This window comes from Triticum aestivum, chromosome 7D (genome assembly GCF_018294505.1).
Source record: "Triticum aestivum cultivar Chinese Spring chromosome 7D, IWGSC CS RefSeq v2.1, whole genome shotgun sequence".
NCBI classification, from domain to species: Eukaryota; Viridiplantae; Streptophyta; class Magnoliopsida; order Poales; family Poaceae; genus Triticum; species Triticum aestivum.
The window spans coordinates 427,614,091-427,641,716 of record NC_057814.1 but is presented as its reverse complement, the minus strand read 5'-3'; positions in this window follow the sequence as shown (position 1 = coordinate 427,641,716).

The window sequence follows — 27,626 nt, the reverse complement described above, 5'->3', positions numbered from 1 at the left end:
AACGGTGTTCCGTTACGGTGGATGCCATGTATCGGTCACCCTTGACGAAAGCACTTCAGTGAGGCGCGATTTATCGTCATGGCAGTGGACACTTCCGTGATGATAATTTTGGTAATGTCATGGAACACTTCTACGACAGCATAGGTATGACTATCTTGATTCCGTCATAAATTTGTCATGGATGTACATGCATGACAGAAAACGTGACCTATTGTAACAAACACGTATCATCACGGAAGTGTATTTTTTTGTAGTGATATTACAAGAATATTGTCCAGCCTAGAGATGTTTTTCCCACCGTCATTCTTTGATATCATGGTCCATCTCACTGTGCACCTTGTCGACGAGATAAAGTATTGTGGTCCTGTGTTTCTTCGCAACATGTATCCCTTCAAGCGGTTCATGGGAATCCTGAAGCGCTTTTGTCGGAACCGAAACCATCCAGAGGAAAGCATCCTACAAGGTTATACCGCGTAGGAGGTGGTTGAGTTTTGCACCTAATACATGAAACAAAGACCTATAGGTTTGCCCCTCTCTCGCCACGAGGTAAGGCTGAAAGGTAAGCCAGTCCTTGCTGGCACGCGAATGGCTGCACCCGGAGAATTGGCAAAGAAAGCCCATTTGACGGTACTGCTTAACAGCCTAGTTCTCATCGCTTATGCTGAAGAACACTTGGCGGAGATACGCCAAAGATTCTTACCAATGGTGCCTTCATCAGAGGTGGAGATGAAGGAGCACACTAAGAACTACGCCGAATGGCTGAAGAATCATTTGGCACAAGGATCCATCGATGACATTGCTATGTGGTTGGAACAAAAGCCATCACCTACGGTGCTGATGTACCAAGCGTATGACATAAATGGATACACGTTCTACACTAAGGAACGTGATAAGAAGACCTCGTATCAGAACAGCTCTGTTCGAATAGAATGCATGACTATAAATGAAGCTGATAAAAGGCTATACTATGGAACCATCAAAGAGATTTGGGAGCTTGACTATGTGAAAGTTAAGGTGGCATTATTCAGGTGCGCATGTATCCCTCTTGGTCAGGTAAGGATTGATGAGTACAGGAAGACCTGTGTTAACAGGACAACGATGGCATATCACACGGACCCATTCATTCTTGCCAGCGATGCTACCTAGATTTTCTTTGTGGAAGACCCCTTGCATAAGAACGGCCATTTAGCGATGCATGGGAAGAGAAGGGTACTGGGTGTCGACGATGTTGCCGATCAGGACGAGTACGATGAATTTGATGAGTTGCCAGCCAAGGGATCACGCACCAGTGCAACAGAGAAGAAGTTTAAAATCATCAAAAACCCCAAGTTCATTCGGGGTGAAATTAATGATCCCAGTTCCCCCATGTACATGGGAATTAAGCTGTCAGACTAGTCTTTATGCCTACCCTGCAACTTAATTCGTTCAATTTAGAACTGTCGCGTGTACTGAATTTGTGAGTTATGCCCGGTTTTCTGTTGATGTAAGAACCGTTAATATGTTGACCTTGATATGCTGTCAGCTCAGGCAATGAATATGAACTGTTTTTTGTTATTATTATTATTATTATATCATAGAGGTAGCACACTCAATCGATCTCACTACAGTATGCGTGAACAAAAATATGCAATCTGGTTTGCGAATAGCACATGGTTCGTTGATGAAAGTCGTGTGCCGACCAAACCCCGCCACCCTGCCCATGATCTGAGTCGTGCTTTCTGATTGGCCAGAACCCAAACCCCACGGATTGTATGCCTGCACCGTTGGATGCTCCCAGATCGAACGGCGATCCTCATCCCTTTCGACAGCACATGCAGTTTGGGTTGTAATTTTATTTTTATGCACAAAATGCACGTTAATCTCAAAAAATGTCTTAAATATAGCTAACGATACCTGAAATGCGCCAGAAAATCAAACCCGTGGTATAATGGTGATTACGTACCGTGGAAATTTTTATGAGGCCAAACGATGAAGTCATCGGCCACAAGAGTTTGAATTGACACGTCTCCTTTTGGAAAACCATGATCCTTCATGTGAGATGCTCCGGTTTGGAAGGAGCGGTCATCAAAACTTGTGCCAAACTTTACCAATTTTTTCCATGGGGTCGTGAGAGCACGCCACAGGCACACATTGATTTTGATGATGTCCGAACACCATCTGAATTTTCTGTAATTAAAATACCAACTAGGCCTACACCAGTGGCCGCACCTCGCGGCCGAAATGTTTGAAACTTCTCCCCGCTTCTCGAACAAACGGATGAAAACTCACAAAGTGACGCACAAATGATCTGTACACCTTTGCTAGGCTGATAGCAAGGGGGTATCATAGCTAGTATCATGCATGCCAACTAGGAAATTTTGATGAGCTGTCATAGAATTAATTAAATGAAGAAAGAGAGGGTTAAGTATCATATCATGAAACCGCATCATAATAAATGTTATGCTACTATGTGTCATGCATGACAATATAAATAAAGTACTAGATATGATACTCTATGATACTATGCACCATTAGAGCAAGTAAGTACACAATAGAAAGACATAAGACTAGCCACAATGGGTAGTAACATAGAATGTTACTAGTCTATGTTACTACCTCTATAGTGAGGAGTAACATATGTGTAGTAACATGCAACACTTCATTTATTAGGCTATAGACTCATCTTGCCTTGAGATGTGTGATGTTACTCAGACTAGCCACAATGGGTAGTAACATAGACTAGTAACATGCCCATGTGTTACACTAGTCTATGTTACTACCTCTATAGTGGGGAGTAACATATATGTGTGGTAACATGCAACACTTCATTTATTAGGCTATAGACACATCTTGCCTTGATATGTACATGTGATGTTACTCATACTACTAGTAACTAGCTATGTTTCTACTTTCCTCTCTTTCTTCATTTATTGCTTGCCACATCATCTACTTTATCTAGATATGTGTGATGTTACTACCTATGTTACTCCCACTGTGGGTATAGTCTACCCACAGTGGGAGTAACATAGGTAGTAACATCACACATATCCACTTTCCTCCATTTCTTCATTTATTGCTTGCCACATCATCTATTTTATCTAGATATGTGTGATGTTACTACCTATGTTACTCCCACTGTGGGTAGTCTGGCTATAAGGAATAGAATAATATATATATATATATATATATATGCTTATTAGTTCGAGGAAAGAGAAGAGAAGCGGGCTCTTGGTTAGTAGAGCCAGCTGCAACAGGAGACCCAAGACACTTTGTGAGGATGTAAGGTGGGCCAACTATTGATAAACTAGTACGTATATAAAACTTATTATTGTACATACCCGCTAAGAGGTTGGTTGTATATGACATGTCAACTTCTTATAGCCGACCCTTGGCTGTATTATTAACCATGCTCTTAGTGAGGTAGCTAGTATATCATAGACGACTAGCTAGTATCAGACTAGCCACAGTGGGAGTAACTTCAGCAGTAACACTGACCCCAACTCAACAAACTTGCTTATGTGGCAATAAGTTAATGAGGAGAGAGATAGTTTCAGTAACTTAGATAGTTATTGTAGCATCACATGTCCCAATGCAATATGAGTCTGTAACCTAAGAAATGAAGCTTTGCATGTCACTACACTTATGTTACTACCCACTATGAAGGTAGTAACATATATAGTCTAGGGATATGTGTATATTACCAGTGTACTACTCTCCATTGTGGCTAGCTAGTCTCATACTCCCTCCTTTCCGGTTTAGCTAGGCTGGTTGTAATGGTATTATCATAAGCGGTATCATGCATGCCAACTAGACTTTCTGGATGATGTGACACACAACAGAGGATGTGGTATCATATCACGATATCGTGTCATATTAAATGTTGTACTACTACTTTGTGTGATTAGTAAGGCAACCTAAGATGTTAACTTATGATACTATGCATTACGGAAGTAGCTAGTATCCTAGCTACACACTATCATATATATGCATGATACTACTAGTATATATATATATGATACTCCCCATTACAACCAGCCTTATAGGGCTCAATTCAAAAATCTCACCAACCAAGGTAGATGGTGAGTGGTGGAATACCTTTTCTAGTTTGCAAGAACACCCAATTAATGCTTTTGTTTTCCTCAAAAATGTATGTTTTCCAATGTATTAATTGCAATACATGCATGCATATATAAAGTACATGCATTGGTCAACTTTCTCTTAATACTTGCATGCAATGATTTAATGCACCTTGGAATCTGGACATGTGATGGGGAACAACCAAATTGAGCCTTATAAAATGGAAAAACTAAAATTTTGAGATAAGCCTATAAACCGGAAAGGAGGGAGTATATATGCATGATACTAGTATATGATCGGCAATACCTCCGTAATGCGCGCATGCATAGTATCATGAGTTAGTATCTTAGGTTCCTTATTAATTACCATGCATGACACAAAGTAGTACAACATTTAATATGATACGGTATCATGATATGATACCACACACCCTCTCTTTCATCATTTAACTGTGTGCCACATCATCCAAAAAGTCTAGTTGGCATGCATCATACCGCTTGATACTCCTATATTACGACCAGCCTTATTAGGGTGGCCATATATAGTGGGGGTATCATAGCCGATATCATGCACCCGGGAATAGAAAATATGATGATGTGGCAAAGAAGCAGTAACATAGGTAGATACCGTAACATATATATATATATATAATAAATGCTATACTACTTTGTGTCATGCATGGCCATAAATACGGTCATCTATGATATATACTCCCTCCGTAAACTAACATAAGAGCGTTTAGGTCACTATTTAGTAATCTAAACGCTCTTATATTAGTTTACAGATGGACCTAGTACTACTTTATGATACTATATATGCACTATGAAGGTACGTACGTAGTATCATACACTAGTATCATATGCATGATACTATATATATAGTACTATATGATACTCCCTATATAAGGCTGGCCATAGTGGTGGTATCATAGCTGACGATGTCATGCACTCGGAAATACCAAGTATATATGCTGATGTGGCAAAGAATTAAATATATATAAATAGGGTTAGAGTAACATATAGTAGGTAGATACTGATAACCCACAAGTATAGGGGATCGCAACAGTTTTCGAGGGTAGAGTATTCAACCCAAATTTATTGATTCAACACAAGTGGAGCCAAAGAATATTCTCAAGTATTAGCAGTTGAGTTGTCAATTCAAACACACCTGGATAACTTAGTATCTGCAGCAAAGTATTTAGTAGCAAAGTAGTATGGAAGTAACGGTAACGGTAGCAAAAGTAATAATAGAAGTTTTGTAGTAATTGTAACAGTGGCAACGGTAAAGTAAATAAGCAAAGAACAATATGTGAAAAGCTCGTAGGCATTGGATCGGTGATAGAGAATTATGCCAGATGCGGTTCATCATGTAACAGTCATAACATAGGGTGACACAGAACTAGCTCCAATTCATCAATGTAATGTAGGCATGTATTCCGAATATAGTCATACGTGCTTATGGAAAAGAACTTGCATGACATCTTTTGTCCTACCCTCCCGTGGCAGCGGGGTCCTAGCGGAAACTAAGGGATATTAAGGCCTCCTTTTAATAGAGTACCGGACCAAAGCATTAACACATAGTGAATACATGAACTCCTCAAACTACGGTCATCACCGGGAGTGGTCCCGATTATTGTCACTTTGGGGTTGCCGGATCATAACACATAGTAGGTGACTATAGACTTGCAAGATAGGATCAAGAACTCACATATATTCATGAAAACATAATAGGTTCAGATCTGAAATCATGGCACTCGGGCCCTAGTGACAAGCATTAAGCATAGCAAAGTCACAGCAACATCAATCTCAGAACATAGTGGATACTAGGGATCAAACCCTAACAAAACTAACTCGATTACATGATAAATCGCATCCAACCCATCACCGTCCAGCAAGCCTACGATGGAATTACTCACGCACGGTGGTGAGCATCATGAAATTGGCGATGGAGGATGGTTGATGATGACGATGGTGACGGATTCCCCTCTCTGGAGCCCCGAACGGACTCCAAATCAGCCCTTCCGAGAGAGTTTAGGGCTTGGCGGCGGCTCCGTATCGTAAAACGCGATGAATCCTTCTCTCTGATTTTTTTCTCCCCGAACACGAATATATGGAGTTGGAGTTGAGGTCGATGGAGCTCCAGGGGGCCCACGAGGCAGGGGGCACGCCCAAGGGGGGCACGCGCGCCCCCCACCCTCGTGGAAAGGGTCTGGGCCCCCTGGCCTTGATTCTTTCGCCTGTATTTTTTATTATTTCCAAAAATAATCTCCGTGAAGTTTCAGGTCATTCCGAGAACTTTTGTTTCTGCACATAAATAACACCATGGCAATTCTGCTGAAAACAGCGTCAGTCTGGGTTAGTTCCATTCAAATCATGCAAGTTAGAGTCCAAAACAAGGGCAAAAGTGTTTGGAAAAGTAGATACGACGGAGACGTATCAACTCCCCCAAGCTTAAACCTTTGCTTGTCCTCAAGCAATTCAGTTGATAAACTGAAAGTGATAAAGAAAAACTTTTACAAACTCTGTTTGCTCTTGTTGTTGTAAATATGTAAAGCCAGCATTCAAGTTTTCAGCAAAGATTATGACTAACCATATTCACAATAACACTTAGGTCTCATGTTTACTCATATCAATGGCATAATCAACTAGCGAGCAATAATAATAAATCTCAGATTACAACACTTACTCAAAACAATCATGATATGATATAAGAAGATGGTATCTCGCTAGCCCTTTCTGAGACCGCAAAACATAAATGCAGAGCACCTTTAAAGATCAAGGACTGACTAAACATTGTAATTCATGGTAAAAGAGATCCAGTCATAGTCATAACCAATATAAATTAATAGTAATGGATGCAAATGACAGCGGTGCTCTCCAGCTAGTGCTTTTTAATAAGAGGGTGATGACTCAACATAAAAGTAAATAGATAGGCCCTTCGCAGAGGGAAGGAGGGATTTGTAGAGGTGCCAGAGCTCGATTTTGAAGCAGAGATAAATAATATTTTGAGCGGCATACTTTCATTGTCAACATAACAACCAAGAGATGGCGATATCTTCCATGCTACACACATTATAGGCGGTTCCCAAATAGAATGGTAAAGTTTATACTCCCCCTCCACCAACAAGCATCAATCCATGGCTTGCTCGAAACAACGAGTGCCTCCAACTAACAACAGTCCCGGGGGAGTTTTGTTTGCAATTATTTTGATTTGATTTGCATAAAGCATGGGACTGGGCATCCCGGTGACCAGCCATTTTCTCGTGAGTGAGGAGCAGAGTCCACTCCTCTTGAGAATAACCCACCTAACATGGAAGATAAGGACAGCCCTAGTTGATACATGAGCTATTCGAGTATACAAAACAGAATTTCATTTGAAGGTTTAGAGTTTGGCACATACAAATTTACTTGGAACGGCAGGTAAATACCGCATATAGGAAGGTATAGTGGACTCATATGGCATAACTTTGGGGTTTAAGGAATTGGATGCACAAGCAGTATTCCCGCTTAGTACAAGTGAAGGCTAGAAAAAGACTGGGAAGCGACCAACTAGAGAGCGACAACAGTCATGAACATGCATTAAATTTAATAAACATTGAGTGCAAGCATGAGTAGGATATAATCCACCATGAACATAAATATCGTGAAGGCTATGTTGATTTGTTTCACTACATGTGTGAACATGTGCCAAGTCGAGTCACTCGAATCATTCAAAGGAGGATACCACCCTACTATACCACATCACAACCATTTTAATAGCATGTTGGCACGCAAGGTAAACCATTATAAACTCCTAGCTAATTAAGCATGGCATAAGTAACTATAATCTCTAATTGTCATTGCAAACATGTTTATTCATAATAGGCTGAATCAGGAACGATGAACTAATCATATTTACAAAGACAAAAGGGGTCGAGTTGATACCAGCTTTTCTCATCTCAATCAATTCATCATATATCGTCATTATTGCCTTTCACTTGCATGACCGGATGATATGAATAATAATAATAGTGCACGTGCATTGGACTAAGCTGGAATCTGCAGGCATTCAATAAACAGGAGAAGACAAGGCAATATGGGCTCTTGGTTAAATCAACAATAATGCATATAAGAGCCACTTCAACAATTTAATCATGGTCTTCTCCTATCGACCCCCAAAGAAAAGAAAAGAAATAAAACTATTTACACGGGAAAGCTCCCAACAAGCAAAAGAAGAACAGGAAATATTTTTGGGTTTTCTTTTAATTATTACTACTAAAACAAGAAAGGTAAACTAGCTAAACGCTACAACTAATTTTTTTTTGGTTTTCTTAAGGTTTTTCAAACACACAAGAAGAAAGCAAGAAAAGGAAAATAAACTAGCATGGATGATACAATGAAAGAGTATGAGCACCGACATCTAGCAATGAGTGTGTGAACATAAATGTAATGTCGGTGAGAAATACGTACTCCCCCAAGCTTAGGCTTTTGGCCTAAGTTGGTCTATTGCCACGGCTGGACTGGCGGATATCCAAAGTTGTAGTTGGGGTCGTACTGAGAAGAAGAAGCCTCTGATTGCCACTGGTTGGCAATCATCTCCGGATCCCACTGGTAATTAGACTGTCGTGGAGGATCAAATTGTGGTTCCGGCTCTGGCTCTGTGGCTGATGTAGGGTTCCGGTACGCTTGGATGGTCGCTAGCGGCACGAGATACTGGCCTGCAGATAAATCAAACAAGGAAGGAGCAGGCAAGGTAATAGTCTCAGGGTGACTTTTATCAAATAAAAATTTGTATTTAAGCACCCTTTCCCTATTCTTAACAATAAAATCATGCGCTACCATACTCTTATAATCTAAATAAACAGTAGGCAGCAATTTTTCTTCTTTCTCATAGTGCCTAATAGGTATGTTATAGTATGCAGCAAGGCGTGAGGCGAAGATGCCTCCCAAGATGGGGCCCTTAGTACGGTTAAGATTTAACCGCTTTGCAACAATAGCGCCCATACTAAATGTATCATCACGAAACAAGGCATGGCACAAAATAATAATATCAGGGACACTCAGGTTTCCACAGTTTCCGCGACCAATTAAGCATCTACTAGCAAATATATCGAAGTAACGTAGAACAGGAAAATGTATGCTAGTGATTCGTGCGTCGGAAACCTTCTTCGTTTCCCCTACAGCAATTGTATCAATAAACCCCTCCACATCGTTACTATGTGCTTCCTCTATGAAACCCGGAAAAGGTAACTTGCAAACCTCACAGAATTCACGAAGGGTCATCTCCTTATACTCATCATATAAATAGAAATCCACCATAGGTGGTGACCTCCTAGAATGGAAATGAAAATTTTGCACAAAGGTATTGGTGAGTAAGAGATACTGTTCGCGTTGGTCGCGGAGGAAGTCGGTGAGGCCTGCATTCTCAGCAAACTCATAAAAATCATCATAAATCCCGGCTGCTCTCAAGAAATCATCGCAAGGCCATTCACACAGCCGAACCTCCGTGGTGCGAGGCAGATTATATTTGGGCCTCTCTTCTTCTTCACTTTGCTTATCCTTCGAGCTTCGGCTCAAAGAGCCCCTCAAAAATCTCTTCATCATTTTCTGAAATTTTTTGTAACTTCAAATAAAAGTGAACCAAGCTCAACAAAATTGACAGCAACTACTCCTACAAGTGCCTAGAGACTATATCATGCATTAGAACTACTTGGAACCATATAAATTTGAGATGCAAGCTCAAGAACATGGTCACCTAGGCAGCACAAATTTGCAATGAATAAAGCACTAGAACAAAAACTAATTGGACCAATGGAGGAGTCACATACCAAGGAACAAACCCCCAAAGCAGTTTTGTGAGAGGTGCTTTGAGCAAGGAGATCAAAAATCACAGCAAAATGAGCTAGAACTCGTGCTTGAGCTGGTTGGTGATTTTTTTGGGAGGAAGAAGAAGTGTGTGGGTGCAGGAATAAGTGGAGGGGAGCCACCGTGGGCCCACGAGGCAGGGGGCACGCCTAGGGGGTGGGCGCGCCCTGGACCCTCGTGGCCAGGTGCCAGCTCCCCCTGATGTGTTCTCAGTGCCAAATATTCTCAAATATTCCAGAAAAAATCATATTAAATTGGCAGGGCATTTGGAGAACTTTTATTTTCGGGGTATTTTTTATTGCATGAATAATTCAGAAAACTGACAGAAAATACTATTTTTACTTTATTTTGACTAAATAACAGAAAGTAAGAGGAGGGTACAGAAGGTTGTGCCTTCTAACTTCATCCATCTCATGCTCATCAAAAGGAATCCACTAACAAGGTTGATCAAGTCTTGTTAACAAACTCATTTCGAATAACATGGAACGGGAGAAATTTCGAATAACACTATGTTACCTCAACGGGGATATGCACATCCCCAATAATAAGAATATCATATTTCTTCTTGACAGTTGGTAGAGGAAATTCAAAACCTCCAAAAATAATCGATGGAAATTTTCCAATAGAATTGATACTATGAAGTTGAGGTTGTTTCCTCAGAAAGTGTACCGTATATGCTCATTACCATTAACATGAAAAGTGACATTGCCTTTGTTGCAATCAATAACAGCCCCTGCAGTATTCAAAAAGGGTCTTCCAAGAATAATAGACATACTATCGTCCTCGGGAATATCAAGAATAACAAAGTCCGTTAAAATAGTAACGTTTGCAACCACAACAGGCACATCCTCAAAAATACCGACAGGTATAGCAGTTGATTTATCAGCCATTTGCAAAGATATTTCAGTAGGTGTCAACTTATTCAAATCAAGTCTACGATATAAAGAGAGAGGCATAACACTAACACCGGCTCCAAGATCACATAAAGCCGTTTTAACATAATTTCTTTTAATGGAGCATGGTATAGTGGGTACTCCTGGATCTCCTAGCTTCTTTGGTATTCCACCCTTGAAAGTATAATTAGCAAGCATGGTGGAAATTTCTGTTGGGGAACGTGGTAATTTCAAAAAAATTCCTACGCACACGCAAGATCATGGTGATGCATAGCAACGAGAGGGGAGAGTGTTGTCCACGTACCCTCGTAGACCGAAAGCGGAAGTGTTAGCACAATGCGGTTGATGTAGTCGTACATCTTCACGATCCGACCGATCAAGTACCGAACGCACGGCACCTCCGAGTTCAGCACACGTTCAGCCCGATGACGTCCCTTGAACTACGATCCAGCCGAGTGTTGAGGGAGAGTTTCGTCAGCACGACGGTGTGGTGACGATGATGATGTTCTACCGACGCGGGACTTCGCCTAAGCACCGCTACAGTATTATCGAGGTGGACTATGGTGGACGGGGGCACTGCACACGGCTAAAAGATCAAATCTATTGTTGTGTCTTTGGGGTGCCCCCTACCCCCGTATATAAAGGAGCAAGGGGGAGGTGCGGCCGGCCGGGAGGAGGCGCGCCTGGAGGAGTCCTACTCCCACCGGGAGTAGGACTCCCTCCCTTCCTTGTTGGATTAGGAGAAGGGGGGAGAGAGGAGGGAGAGAGGAAGGAAAAGGGGGGGCGCCGCCCCCCTCTCCTTATCCTATTCGGACTAGAGGGGGAGGGGCGCGCGGCCCTGCCCTAGCCGCCTCTCCTCTTCTCCACTAAGGCCCACTATGGCCCATTAAACCCCTGGGGGTTCCGGTAACCCCTCCGGTACTCCGGTAAAATCCCGATTTCACCCGGAACACTTCCGATATCCAAATACAGGCTTCCAATATATCAATCTTCATGTCTCGACCATTTCGAGACTCCTCGTCATGTCCGTGATCACATCCGGGACTCCGAACAACCTTCGGTACATCAAAACATATAAACTCACAATATAACCGTCATCGAAACTTTAAGCGTGCGGACCCTACGGGTTCGAGAACTATGTAGACATGACCGAGACACGTCTCCGGTCAATAACCAATAGCATAACCTGGATGCTCATATTGGCTCCCACATATTCTACAAAGATCTTTATCGGTCAGACCGCATAACAACATACATTGTTCCCTTTGTCATCGGTATGTTACTTGCCCGAGATTCGATCATCGGTATCTCAATACCTAGTTCAATCTCGTTACCGGCAAGTCTCTTTACTCGTTCCGTAATACATCATTCCGCAACTAACTCATTAGTTACAATGCTTGCAAGTTTTATAGTGATGTGCATTACCGAGTGGGCCCAGAGATACCTCTCCGACAATCAGAGTGACAAATCCTAATCTTGAAATACGCCAACCCAAGAAGTACCTTCGGAGACACCTGTAGAGCACCTTTATAATCACCCAGTTACGTTGTGACGTTTGGTAGCACACAAAGTGTTCCTCCGGTATTCGGGAGTTGCATAATCTCATAGTCATAGGAACATGTATAAGTCATGAAGAAAGCAATAGCAATATACTAAACGATCAAATGCTAAGCTAATGGAATGGGTCAAGTCAATCACATCATTCTCTAATGATGTGATCCCGTTAATCAAATGACAACTCATGTCTATGGCTAGGAAACTTAACCATCTTTGGTTCAACGAGCTAGTCAAGTAGAGGCATACTAGTGACACTCTGTTTGTCTATGTATTCACACATGTACTAAGTTTCCGGTTAATACAATTCTAGCATGAATAATAAACATTTATCATGAAATAAGGAAATAAATAATAACTTTATTATTGCCTCTAGGGCATATTTCCTTCAGTCTCCCACTTGCACTAGAGTCAATAATCTAGTTCACATCGCCATGTGATTTAACACCAATAGTTCACATCACCATGTGATTAACACCCATAGTTCACATTGTCATGTGACCAACACCCAAAGGGTTTACTAGAGTCAATAATCTAGTTCACATCGCTATGTGATTAACACCCAAAGAGTACTAAGGTGTGATCCTGTTTTGCTTGTGAGAGAAGTTTAGTCAACGGGTCTGCCACATTCAGATCCATATGTATTTTGCAAATCTCTATTTCAACAATGCTCTGCATGGAGCTACTCTAGCTAATTGCTCCTACTTTCAATATGTATCCAGATTGAGATTTAGAGTCATCTGGATCAGTGTCAAAACATGCATCGACGTAACCCTTTACGACGAACCTTTTGTCACCTCCATAATCGAGAAACATATCCTTATTCCACTAAGGATAAATTTTGACCGATGTCCAGTGATCTACTCCTAGATCACTATTGTACTTCCTTGCTAAACTCAGTGTAGGGTATACAATAGATCTGGTACACAGCATGGCATACCTTATAGAACCTATGGCTGAGGCATAGGGAATGACTTTCATTCTCTTTCTATCTTCTGCCGTGGTCAGGTTTTGAGTCTTACTCAATTTCACACCTTGTAACACAGGCAAGAACTCTTTCTTTGACTGTTCCATTTTGAACTACTTCAAAATCTTGTCAATGTATGTACTCATTGAAAAAACTTATCAAGCGTCTTGATCTATCTCTATAGATCTTGACGCTCAATATGTAAGCAGCTTCACCGAGGTCTTTCTTTGAAAAAACTCCTTTCAAATATTCCTTTATGCTTTCCAGAAAATTCTACACTATTTCCGATCAACAATATGTCATTCACATATACTTATCAGAAATGATGTAGTGCTCCCAGTCACTTTCTTGTAAATACAGGCTTCACCGCAAGTCTGTATAAAACTATATGCTTTGATCAACTCATCAAAGCGTATATTCCAACTCTGAGATGCTTGCACCAGTCCATAGATGGATCGCTGGAGCTTGCACATTTTGTTAGCACCTTTAGGATCGACAAAACCTTCTGGTTGTATCATATACAACTCATCTTTAAGAAATCCATTAAGGAATGCAGTTTTGACATCCATTTGCCAGATTTCATAAAATGCGGCAACTGCTAACATGATTCGGACAGACTTTTAAGCATCGATACGAGTGAGAAAATCTCATCGTAGTCAACTCCTTGAAATTGTCAAAAACATTTTGTGACAATTCGAGCTTTGTAGATAGTAACACTACTATCAGTGTCCGTCTTCCTCTTGTAGATCCATTTATTCTCAATGGCTTGCCGATCATTGGGCAAGTCAACCAAAGTCCATACTTTGTTCTCATACATGGATCCCATCTCAGATTTCATGGCCTTAAACCATTTTGCGGAATCTGGGCTCATCATCGCTTCCTCATAGTTCGCAGGTTCATCATGGTCAAGTAACATGACCTCCAGAACAGGATTACCGTACCACTCTGGTGCGGACCGTACTCTGGTTGACCTACTAAGTTCGGTAGTAACTTGATCTAAAGTTTCATGATCATCATCATTAATCTTCCTTACTAATTGGTGTAGGCATCACTGGAACTGATTTCTGTGATGAACTATTTTCCAATTCGTGAGAAGGTACAATTACCTTATCAAGTTCTACTTTCCTCCCACTCACTTCTTTCGAGAGAAACTCCTTCTCTAGAAAGGATCCATTCTTAGCAACGAATATCTTGCCTTCGGATCTGTGATAGAAGGTGTACCCAACAGTAACTTTTGGGTATCCTATGAAGACGCACTTCTCCAATTTGGGTTCAAGCTTATCAGGTTGAAACCTTTTCACCTAAGCATTGCAACGCCAAATTTAAGAAACGACAACTTTGGTTTCTTGCCAAACCACAGTTCATATAGTGTCGTCTCAACGGATTTAGATGGTGCCCTATTTAACGTGAATGCAGCTGTCTCTAATGCATAACCCCAAAACGATAGTGGTAAATCGGTAAGAGACATCATAGATTGCACCATATCTAATAAAGTACGGTTATGACGTTCGGACACACCATTATGCTGTGGTGTTCCAGGTGGCACGAATTTATGAAACTATTCCACATTGTTTGAATTGAAGACCAAACTCGTAACTCAAATATTCGTCTCCGCGATCAGATCGTAGAAACTTTATTTTCTTGTTACGATGACTTTCCACTTCACTCTGAAATTATATAAACTTTTCAAATATTTCAGACTAATGTCCTCATTGCTGCACAGAAGGCTTATGTCCTTAATGCACCGCTCGGTGTGCTGAACCTCGAGCGTCATCTGTAGATGTTACGAAACATCTGACATACACGTTTTGATGACTACGTGATAGTTCAGTGTGTGATGCTAATGGTTTAAAATTGTGGCACCAAAGACGGTTTTGAAACGTCGCAGAACATATGAGATGTTCCAAAGACTGAAATTGGGATTTCAGACTAATGCCCACGTCAAGAGGTATGAGACCTCTGACAAGTTTCTTAAGCCTGCAAACTAAGGGAGAAAAGCTCAATCGTTGAGCATGTGCTCAGATTGTCTGAGTACTACAATCACTTGAATCGAGTGGGAGTTAATCTTCCAGATGAGATAGTGATGGTTCTCCATAGTCACTGCCACCAAGCTATTAGAGCTTCGTGATGAACTATAACATATCAGGGATAGACATGATGATCCTTGAGCAACTCGCGATGTTTGACACCGCGAAAGTAGAAATCAAGAAGGAGCATCAATTGTTGATGGTTAGTAAAACCACTAGTTTCTAGAAGGGCAAGGGCAAGAAGGGATACTTCATGAAACGGCAAATCAGTTGTTGCTCTAGTGAAGAAACCCAAGGTTGAACCCAACCCCGAGACTAAGTGCTTCTGAAATGAGGGGAACGGTCACTGAAGCAGAACTACCCTAGATACTTCGTAGATGAGAAGGCTGGCAAGGTCGACAGAAGTATATTGGATATACATTATATTAATGTGTACTTTATTAGTACTCCTAGTAGCACCAGGGTATTAGATACCGGTTCGGTTGCTAAGTGTTAGTAACTCGAAATAAAAGCTGCGGAATAAACAGAGACTAGCTAAAGGTGAGATGACGATATGTGTTGGAAGTCTTTCCAAGGTTGATGTGATCAAGCATCGCATGCTCCCTCTACCATCGAGATTGGGGTTAAACCTGAATAATAATTATTTGGTATTTGCGTTGAGCATAGACATGATTGGATTATGTTTATCGCAATACGGTTATTCATTAAAGGAGAATAATGGTTACTCTGTCTATTTGAATAATACCTTCAATGGTCTTGCACCTAAAATGAATGGTTTATTGAATCTCAATCGTAGTGATACACATGTTCAGGCCAAAAGATATAAGATAGTAATGATAGTACCACATACTTGTGGCACTGCCACTTGAGTCATATTGGTATAAAACGCATGAAGAAGCTCCATGTTGATGGATCTTTGGACTCACTCGTTTTTGAAAAGATTGAGACATGCGAACCATGTCTATTAGTATATATGCATGAAGAAAGTCCATACAGATGGATCATTTGGACTCACTTGATTTTGAATCACTTGAGACATGCAAATCATACCACATGGGCAAGATGACTGAAAGGCCTCGTTTTCAGTAAGATGGAACAAGAGAGCAACTTGTTGGAAGTAATACATTTGATGTGTGCAGTCCAATGAGTGCTGACGCACGCAGTGGATATCGTTATGTTCTTACTTCACAGATGATTTGAGTAGATGCTGAGAATATTTACTTGATGAAACACAAGTTTGAATTATTGAAAGGTTCAAGTAATTTCAGAGTGAAGTTGAAGATCGTCGTGACAAGAGGATAAAATGTCTGTGATATGATCATAGAGATGAATATCTGAGTTACGAGTTTGGCACACAATTAAGAAATTGTGGAAATTGTTTCACGACTAATACCGCCTGGAACACCATATTGTGATGGTGTGTCCGAACATCATAACTGCACCCTATTGGATATGGTGCATACCATGATGTCTCTTATCGAATTACAACTATCGTTTATGGGTTAGGCATTAGAGACAACCGCATTCACTTTAAATAGGGCACCACGCAATTCCGTTGAGACGACACCATATGAACTATGGTTTAGAGAAACCTAAGCTGTCGTTTCTTAAAAGTTTGGGGCTGCGACGCTTATGTGAAAAAGTTTCAGGCTGATAAGCTCGAACCCAAAGCGGATAAATGCATCTTCATAGAATACCCAAAACAGTTGGGTATACCTTCTATTTCAGATCTGGAAGCAAAAGTGATTGTTTCTAGAAACGGGTCCTTTCTCCAGGAAAAGTTTCTCTCGAAAGAATTGAGTGGGAGGATGGTGGAGACTTGATGAGGTCATTGAACCGTCACTTCAACTAATGTGTAGCAGGGCACAGGAAGTTGTTCTTGTGGCACCTACACCAATTGAAGTGGAAGCTTATGATAGTGATCATGAAACTTCAGATCAAGTCACTACCAAACCTCATAGGACGACAAGGATGCGTACTACTTCAGAGTGGTACGTAATCCTGTCTTGGAAGTCATGTTGCTAGACAACAATGAACCTACGAGCTATGGAGAAGCAATGGTGGGCCCGGATTTCGACGAATGGCTCGAGGCCATAAAATCCGAGAGGATCCATGTATGAAAACAAAGTATAGACTTTGAAAGAACTACTTGATGGTCGTAAGGCTGTTGGGTACAGATGGATTTTAAAGGGAAGACAGACAATGATGGTAAGTGTCACCATTAAGAAAGCTCAACTTGTCGTTAAGATGTTTTCCGGCAAGTTCAAGGAGTTGACTGCGATGAGACTTTCTCACTCGTAGCGATGCTAAGAGTCTGTTAGAATTATATTAGCAGTTACTGCATTATTTATGAAATCTTGCAGATAGGATGTCAAAACATTGTTTCCTCGACGATTTTCTTGAGGAAAGGTTGTATGTGATACAACCAGAAGGTTTTGTCAATCCTGAAAGATGCTAACAAGTATGCAAAGCTCCAGCAATCCTTCTAAGGATTGGAGTAAGCATCTCAGAGTTGGAATGAACGCTTTGATGAGATGATCAAAGATTTGGGTTTATACAAAGTTCATGAGAAACTTGTATTTCCAAAGAAGTGAGTGGGAGCACTATAGAATTTTTGATGAGTATATGTTGTTAACATATTGTTGATCAGAAATGATGTAGAATTTCAGGAAAGCATCCAGGGTTATTTGAAAAGTGTTTTTAATAGAAAACCTGGATTAAGCTACTTGAACATTGAGCATCAAGATCTATAAGGATAGATCAAAAACGCTTAATAGTACTTTCAAATGAATACATACCGTGACAAGATTTTGAAGGAGTTCAAAATAGATCAGCAAAGAAGGAGTTCTTGGCTGTGTTACAAGGTGTGAGTATTGAGTAAGACTCAAGACCTGACCACGGCAGAAGAAAGAGAAAGGACGAAGGTCGTCCCCTATGCTTTAGACGTAGGCTCTACAATATGCTAGGCTGTGTACCGCACCTGAAGTGTGCCTTGCCATGAGTTAGTCAAGGGGTACAATAGTGATCCAGGAAGGGATCACATGACAGCGGTCGAACTTATCCTTAGTATCTAGTGGACTAAGGAATTTTCTCGATTATGGAGGTGGAAAGGGGGTTCGTCGTAAAGGGTTACGTCGATGCAAACTTTGACACTAATCCGGATGACTCTGAGTAGTGAACCGGATTCGTATAGTAGAGCAGTTATTTGGAATAGCTCCAAGTAGCGCGTGGTAGCTGCATCTACAAGATGACATAGAGATTTGTAAAGCACACACGGATCTGAATGTTGCAGACCCGTTGACTAAAACCTCTCTCATAAGCATAACATGATCAAACCCTAGAACTCATTGAGTGTTAATCACATGGTGATGTGAACTAGATTATTGACTCTAGTAAACTCTTGGGTATTAGTCACATGGCGATGTGAACTTTGAGTGTTAATCACATGGTGATGTGAACTAGATTATTGACTCTAGTGCAAGTGGGATACTGTTGGAAATATGCCCTAGAGGCAATAATAAAATGGTTATTATTGTATTTCCTTGTTCATGATAATTGTCTGTTGTTCATGCTATAATTGTATTAACTGGAAACCGTAATACATGTGTGAATACATAGACCACAACATGTCCCTAGTAAGCCTCTAGTTGACTAGCTCGTTGATCAATAGATGGTTATGGTTTCCTGACCATGGACATTGGATGTCATTGATAACGGGATCACATCATTAGGAGAATGATGTGATGGACAAGACCCAATCCTAAGCATAGCACAAGATCGTGTAGTTCGTTTGCTAGAGGTTTTCTAATGTCAAGTATCATTTCCTTAGACCATGAGATTGTGCAACTCCCGGATACCGTAGGAATGCTTTGGGTGTACCAAACGTCACAACGTAACTGGGTGGCTATAAAGGTGCACTACAGGTATCTCCGAAAGTGTCTGTTGGGTTGGCACGAATCGAGACTGGGATTTGTCACTCCGTATGACGGAGAGGTATCTCTGGGCCCACTCGGTAATGCATCATCATAATGAGCTCAATGTGACCAAGTGTTTGGTCACGAGATCATGCATTACGGTACGAGTAAAGTGACTTGCCGGTAACGAGATTGAACAAGGTATTGGGATACCGACGATCGAATCTCGGGCAAGTAACGTACCGATTGACAAAGGGAATTGTATACGGGATTGATTGAATCCTCGACATCGTGGTTCATCCGATGAGATCATCGTGGAACATGTGGGAGCCAACATGGGTATCCAGATCCCGCTGTTGGTTATTGACCAGAGAGTCGTCTCGGTCATGTCTGCATGTCTCCCGAACCCGTAGGGTCTACACACTTAAGGTTCGGTGACGCTAGAGTTGTAGAGATATTAGTATGCGGTTAACCGAAAGTTGTTCGGAGTCCCGGATGAGATCCCGGACGTCACGAGGAGTTCCGGAATGGTCCGGAGGTAAAGATTTATATATGGGAAGTCCTATTTTGGCCACCGGAAAATGTTCGGGATTTTTCGGTATTGTACCGGGAAGGTTCTAGAAGGTTCCAAAGTGGGGCCCACCTGCATGGGGGACCCACATGAACGTGGGTAGTGGGGGCAAGGCCCCACACCCCTGGTCAAGGCGCACCAAGATCCCACCTTAGAAGGAATAAGATCATATCCCGAAGGGATAAGATCAAGATCCCTAAAAAAGGGGGATAACAATCGGTGGGGAAGGGAAATGATGGGATTTCTTTCCCCCACCTTTGCCAACGCCCCAATGGACTTGGAGGGCAAGAAACCAGCCCCCTCCACCCCTATATATAGTGGGGAGGTGCATGGGAGCAGCACCCCAAGCCCTGGCGCCTCCCTCCCTCCCGTGACACCTCTTCCTCCCCGCTTGCGCTTGGCGAAGCCCTACCGGGATCCCGCTACTTCCACCACCATGCCGTCGTGCTGCTGGATCTCCATCAACTTCTCCTCCCCCCTTGCTGGATCAAGAAGGAGGAGACGTCCCTGCTCCGTACGTGTGTTGAACGCGGAGGTGCCGTCCGTTCGGCGCTAGGATCATCGGTGATTTGGATCACGACGAGTACGACTCCATCAACCCCGTTCTCTTGAACGCTTCCGCGCGCGATCTACAAGGGTATGTAGATGCACTCCCCTCTCTCTCGTTGCTAGATGACTCCATAGATTGATCTTGGTGATACGTAGAAAATTTTAAATTTTTGCTACGTTCCCCTACAGTGGTATCAGAGCCAGGTTTATGCGTAGATTCTATGCACGAGTAGAACACAAAGTAGTTGTGGGTGACGATTTGTTCAATTTTCTTACCGTTACTAGTCTTATCTTGATTCGGCGGCATTGTGGGATGAAGCGGCCCGGACCGACCTTACACGTACTCTTACGTGAGATAGGTTACACCGACTGACATGCACTTGATGCATAAGGTGGCTAGCGGGTGTCTGTCTCTCCCACTTTAGTCCGATCGGATTCGATGAAAAGGGTCCTTATGAAGGGTAAATAGCAATTGGCATATCACCATTGTGGCTTTTGCGTAGGTAAGAAACGTTCTTGCTAGAAACCCATAGCAGCCACGTAAAACATGCAACAACAATTAGAGGACGTCTAACTTGTTTTTGCGGGTTATGCTATGTGATGTGATATGGCCAAAAGGATGTGATGAATGATATATGTGATGTATGAGATTGATCATGTTCTTGTAATAGGAATCACGACTTGCATGTCGATGGGTATGACAACCGGTAGGAGCCATAGGAGTTGTCTTAATTTATTGTATGACCTGCGTGTCAATGAAAAACGCCATGTAATTACTTTACTTTATTGCTAACCGTTAGCCATAGTAGTAGAAGTAATAGTTGGCGAGACAACTTCATGAAGACACGATGATGGAGATCATGGTGTCATGCCGGTGACGAAGGTGATCATGTCGCGCCTCGAAGATGGAGATCAAAAGGCGCAAGATGATATTGGCCATATCATGTCACTTTATGATTTGCATGTGATGTTTGTCATGTATACATCTTATTTGCTTAGAACAACGGTAGCATAAATAAGATGATCCCTCACTAGAATTTCAAGAGATGTGTTCCCCCTAACTGTGCACCGTTGCGAAGGTTCGTTGTTTCGAAGCACCACGTGATGATCGGGTGTGATAGATTCTAACGTTCGCATACAACGGGTGTTGACGAGCCTAGCATGTACAGACATGGCCTCGGAACACAAGCAAAACACTTAGGTTGACTTGACGAGCCTAGCATGTACAGACATGGCCTCGGAACACAAGAGACCAAAAGGTCGAACATGAGTCGTATAGTAGATACGATCAACATGGAGATGTTCACCGATGATGACTAGTCCGTCTCACGTGATGATCGAACACGGCCTAGTCGATTCGGATCATGTATCACTTAGATGACTAGAGGGATGTCTATCTAAGTGGGAGTTCATTAAATAATCAGATGAACTTAATTATCATGAACATAGTCAAAAGGTCTTTGCAAATAATGTCGTAGCTTACGCTTTAGTTCTACTAAGATATGTTCCTAGAGAAAATTTAGTTGAAAGTTGATAGTAGCAATTATGCGGACTGGGTCCGTAAACTGAGGATTGTCCTCATTGCTGCACAGAAGGCTTATGTCCTTAATGCACCGCTCGGTGTGCTGAACCTCGAGCGTCATCTGTAGATGTTACGAAACATCTGACATACACGTTTTGATGACTACGTGATAGTTCAGTGTGTGATGCTAACGGTTTAAAATTGTGGCACCAAAGACGGTTTTGAAACGTCGCAGAACATATGAGATATTCCAAAGACTGAAATTGGGATTTTAGACTAATGCCTACGTCAAGAGGTATGAGACCTCTGACAAGTTTCTTAAGCCTGCAAACTAAGGGAGAAAAGCTCAATCGTTGAGCATGTGCTCAGATTGTCTGAGTACTACAATCACTTGAATCGAGTGGGAGTTAATCTTCCAGATGAGATAGTGATGGTTCTCCATAGTCACTGCCACCAAGCTATTAGAGCTTCGTGATGAACTATAACATATCCAGGATAGACATGATGATCCTTGAGCAACTCGCGATGTTTGACACCGCGAAAGTAGAAATCAAGAAGGAGCATCAATTGTTGATGGTTAGTAAAACCACTAGTTTCTAGAAGGGCAAGGGCAAGAAGGGATACTTCATGAAATGGCAAATCAGTTGCTGCTCTAGTGAAGAAACCCAAGGTTGAACCCAACCCCGAGACTAAGTGCTTCTGAAATGAGGGGAACGGTCACTGAAGCAGAACTACCCTAGATACTTCGTAGATGAGAAGGCTGGCAAGGTCGACAGAAGTATATTGGATATACATTATATTAATGTGTACTTTACTAGTACTCCTAGTAGCACCAGGGTATTAGATACCGGTTCGGTTGCTAAGTGTTAGTAACTCGGAATAAAAGCTGCGGAATAAACAGAGACTAGCTAAAGGTGAGATGACGATATGTGTTGGAAGTGTTTCCAAGGTTGATGTGATCAAGCATCGCATGCTCCCTCTACCATCGAGATTGGGGTTAAACCTGAATAATTATTATTTGGTATTTGCGTTGAGCATAGACATGATTGGATTATGTTTATCGCAATACGGTTATTCATTAAAGGAGAATAATGGTTACTCTGTCTATTTGAATAATACCTTCAATGGTCTTGCACCTAAAATGAATGGTTTATTGAATCTCGATCGTAGTGATACACATGTTCAGGCCAAAAGATATAAGATAGTAATGATAGTACCACATACTTGTGGCACTGCCACTTGAGTCATATTGGTATAAAACGCATGAAGAAGCTCCATGTTGATGGATCTTTGGACTCACTCGTTTTTGAAAAGATTGAGACATGCGAACCATGTCTATTAGTATATATGCATGAAGAAAGTCCATACAGATGGATCATTTGGACTCACTTGATTTTGAATCACTTGAGACATGCAAATCATACCACATGGGCAAGATGACTGAAAGGCCTCGTTTTCAGTAAGATGGAACAAGAGAGCAACTTGTTGGAAGTAATACATTTGATGTGTGTAGTCCAATGAGTGCTGACGCACGCAGTGGATATCGTTATGTTCTTACTTCACAGATGATTTGAGTAGATGCTGAGAATATTTACTTGATGAAACACAAGTCTGAATTATTGAAAGGTTCAAGTAATTTCAGAGTGAAGTTGAAGATCGTCGTGACAAGAGGATAAAATGTCTGTGATATGATCATAGAGATGAATATCTGAGTTACGAGTTTGGCACACAATTAAGAAATTGTGGAAATTGTTTCACGACTAATACCGCCTGGAACACCATATTGTGATGGTGTGTCCGAACATCATAACTGCACCCTATTGGATATGGTGCATACCATGATGTCTCTTATCGAATTACAACTATCGTTTATGGGTTAGGCATTAGAGACAACCGCATTCACTTTAAATAGGGCACCACGCAATTCCGTTGAGACGACACCATATGAACTATGGTTTAGAGAAACCTAAGCTGTCGTTTCTTAAAAGTTTGGGGCTGCGACGCTTATGTGAAAAAGTTTCAGGCTGATAAGCTCGAACCCAAAGCGGATAAATGCATCTTCATAGAATACCCAAAACAGTTGGGTATACCTTCTATTTCAGATCTGGAAGCAAAAGTGATTGTTTCTAGAAACGGGTCCTTTCTCCAGGAAAAGTTTCTCTCGAAAGAATTGAGTGGGAGGATGGTGGAGACTTGATGAGGTCATTGAACCGTCACTTCAACTAATGTGTAGCAGGGCACAGGAAGTTGTTCTTGTGGCACCTACACCAATTGAAGTGGAAGCTTATGATAGTGATCATGAAACTTCAGATCAAGTCACTACCAAACCTCATAGGACGACAAGGATGCGTACTACTTCAGAGTGGTACGTAATCCTGTCTTGGAAGTCATGTTGCTAGACAACAATGAACCTACGAGCTATGGAGAAGCAATGGTGGGCCCGGATTTCGACGAATGGCTCGAGGCCATAAAATCCGAGAGGATCCATGTATGAAAACAAAGTATAGACTTTGAAAGAACTACTTGATGGTCGTAAGGCTGTTGGGTACAGATGGATTTTAAAGGGAAGACAGACAATGATGGTAAGTGTCACCATTAAGAAAGCTCAACTTGTCGTTAAGATGTTTTCCGGCAAGTTCAAGGAGTTGACTGCGATGAGACTTTCTCACTCGTAGCGATGCTAAGAGTCTGTTAGAATTATATTAGCAGTTACTGCATTATTTATGAAATCTTGCAGATAGGATGTCAAAACATTGTTTCCTCGACGATTTTCTTGAGGAAAGGTTGTATGTGATACAACCAGAAGGTTTTGTCAATCCTGAAAGATGCTAACAAGTATGCAAAGCTCCAGCAATCCTTCTAAGGATTGGAGTAAGCATCTCAGAGTTGGAATGAACGCTTTGATGAGATGATCAAAGATTTTGGGTTTATACAAAGTTCATGAGAAACTTGTATTTCCAAAGAAGTGAGTGGGAGCACTATAGAATTTTTGATGAGTATATGTTGTTAACATATTGTTGATCAGAAATGATGTAGAATTACAGGAAAGCATCCAGGGTTATTTGAAAAGTGTTTTTAATAGAAAACCTGGATTAAGCTACTTGAACATTGAGCATCAAGATCTATAAGGATAGATCAAAAACGCTTAATAGTACTTTCAAATGAATACATACCGTGACAAGATTTTGAAGGAGTTCAAAATAGATCAGCAAAGAAGGAGTTCTTGGCTGTGTTACAAGGTGTGAGTATTGAGTAAGACTCAAGACCTGACCACGGCAGAAGAAAGAGAAAGGACGAAGGTCGTCCCCTATGCTTTAGACGTAGGCTCTACAATATGCTAGGCTGTGTACCGCACCTGAAGTGTGCCTTGCCATGAGTTAGTCAAGGGGTACAATAGTGATCCAGGAAGGGATCACATGACAGCGGTCGAACTTATCCTTAGTATCTAGTGGACTAAGGAATTTTCTCGATTATGGAGGTGGAAAGGGGGTTCGTCGTAAAGGGTTACGTCGATGCAAACTTTGACACTAATCCGGATGACTCTGAGTAGTGAACCGGATTCGTATAGTAGAGAAGTTATTTGGAATAGCTCCAAGTAGCGCGTGGTAGCTGCATCTACAAGATGACATAGAGATTTGTAAAGCACACACGGATCTGAATGTTGCAGACCCGTTGACTAAAACCTCTCTCGTAAGCATAACATGATCAAACCCTAGAACTCATTGAGTGTTAATCACATGGTGATGTGAACTAGATTATTGACTCTAGTAAACTCTTGGGTATTAGTCACATGGCGATGTGAACTTTGAGTGTTAATCACATGGTGATGTGAACTAGATTATTGACTCTAGTGCAAGTGGGAGACTGTTGGAAATATGCCCTAGAGGCAATAATAAAATGGTTATTATTGTATTTCCTTGTTCATGATAATTGTCTGTTGTTCATGCTATAATTGTATTAACTGGAAACCGTAATACATGTGTGAATACATAGACCACAACATGTCCCTAGTAAGCCTCTAGTTGACTAGCTCGTTGATCAATAGATGGTTATGGTTTCCTGACCATGGACATTGGATGTCATTGATAACGGGATCACATCATTAGGAGAATGATGTGATGGACAAGACCCAATCCTAAGCATAGCACAAGATCGTGTAGTTCGTTTGCTAGAGCTTTTCCAAATGTCAAGTATCATTTCCTTAGACCATGAGATTGTGCAACTCCCGGATACCGTAGGAATGCTTTGGGTGTACCAAACGTCACAACGTAACTGGGTGGCTATAAAGGTGCACTACAGGTATCTCCGAAAGTGTCTGTTGGGTTGGCACGAATCGAGACTGGGATTTGTCACTCCGTATGACGGAGAGGTATCTCTGGGCCCACTCGGTAATGCATCATCATAATGAGCTCAATGTGACCAAGTGTTTGGTCACGGGATCATGCATTACGGTACGAGTAAAGTGACTTGCCGGTAATGAGATTGAACAAGGTATTGGGATACCGACGATCGAATCTCGGGCAAGTAACGTACCGATTGACAAAGGGAATTGTATACGGGATTGATTGAATCCTCGACATCGTGGTTCATCCGATGAGATCATCGTGGAACATGTGGGAGCCAACATGGGTATCTAGATCCCGCTGTTGGTTATTGACCGGAGAGTCGTCTCGGTCATGTCTGCATGTCTCCCGAACCCGTAGGGTCTACACACTTAAGGTTCGGTGACGCTAGAGTTGTAGAGATATTAGTATGCGGTTAACCGAAAGTTGTTCGGAGTCCCGGATGAGATCCCGGACGTCACGAGGAGTTCCGGAATGGTCCGGAGGTAAAGATTTATATATGGGAAGTCCTATTTTGGCCACCGGAAAATGTTCGGGATTTTTCGGTATTGTACCGGGAAGGTTCTAGAAGGTTCCAAAGTGGGGCCCACCTGCATGGGGGACCCACATGAACGTGGGTAGTGGGGGCAAGGCCCCACACCCCTGGTCAAGGCGCACCAAGATCCCACCTTAGAAGGAATAAGATCATATCCCGAAGGGATAAGATCAAGATCCCTAAAAAAGGGGGATAACAATCGGTGGGGAAGGGAAATGATGGGATTTCTTTCCCCCACCTTTGCCAACGCCCCAATGGACTTGGAGGGCAAGAAACCAGCCCCCTCCACCCCTATATATAGTGGGGAGGTGCATGGGAGCAGCACCCCAAGCCCTGGCGCCTCCCTCCCTCCCGTGACACCTCTTCCTCCCCGCTTGCGCTTGGCGAAGCCCTACCGGGATCCCGCTACTTCCACCACCATGCCGTCGTGCTGCTGGATCTCCATCAACTTCTCCTCCCCCCTTGCTGGATCAAGAAGGAGGAGACGTCCCTGCTCCGTACGTGTGTTGAACGCGGAGGTGCCGTCCGTTCGGCGCTAGGATCATCGGTGATTTGGATCACGACGAGTACGACTCCATCAACCCCGTTCTCTTGAACGCTTCCGCGCGCGATCTACAAGGGTATGTAGATGCACTCCCCTCTCTCTCGTTGCTAGATGACTCCATAGATTGATCTTGGTGATACGTAGAAAATTTTAAATTTTTGCTACGTTCCCCTACAGTGGTATCAGAGCCAGGTTTATGCGTAGATTCTATGCACGAGTAGAACACAAAGTAGTTGTGGGTGACGATTTGTTCAATTTTCTTACCGTTACTAGTCTTATCTTGATTCGGCGGCATTGTGGGATGAAGC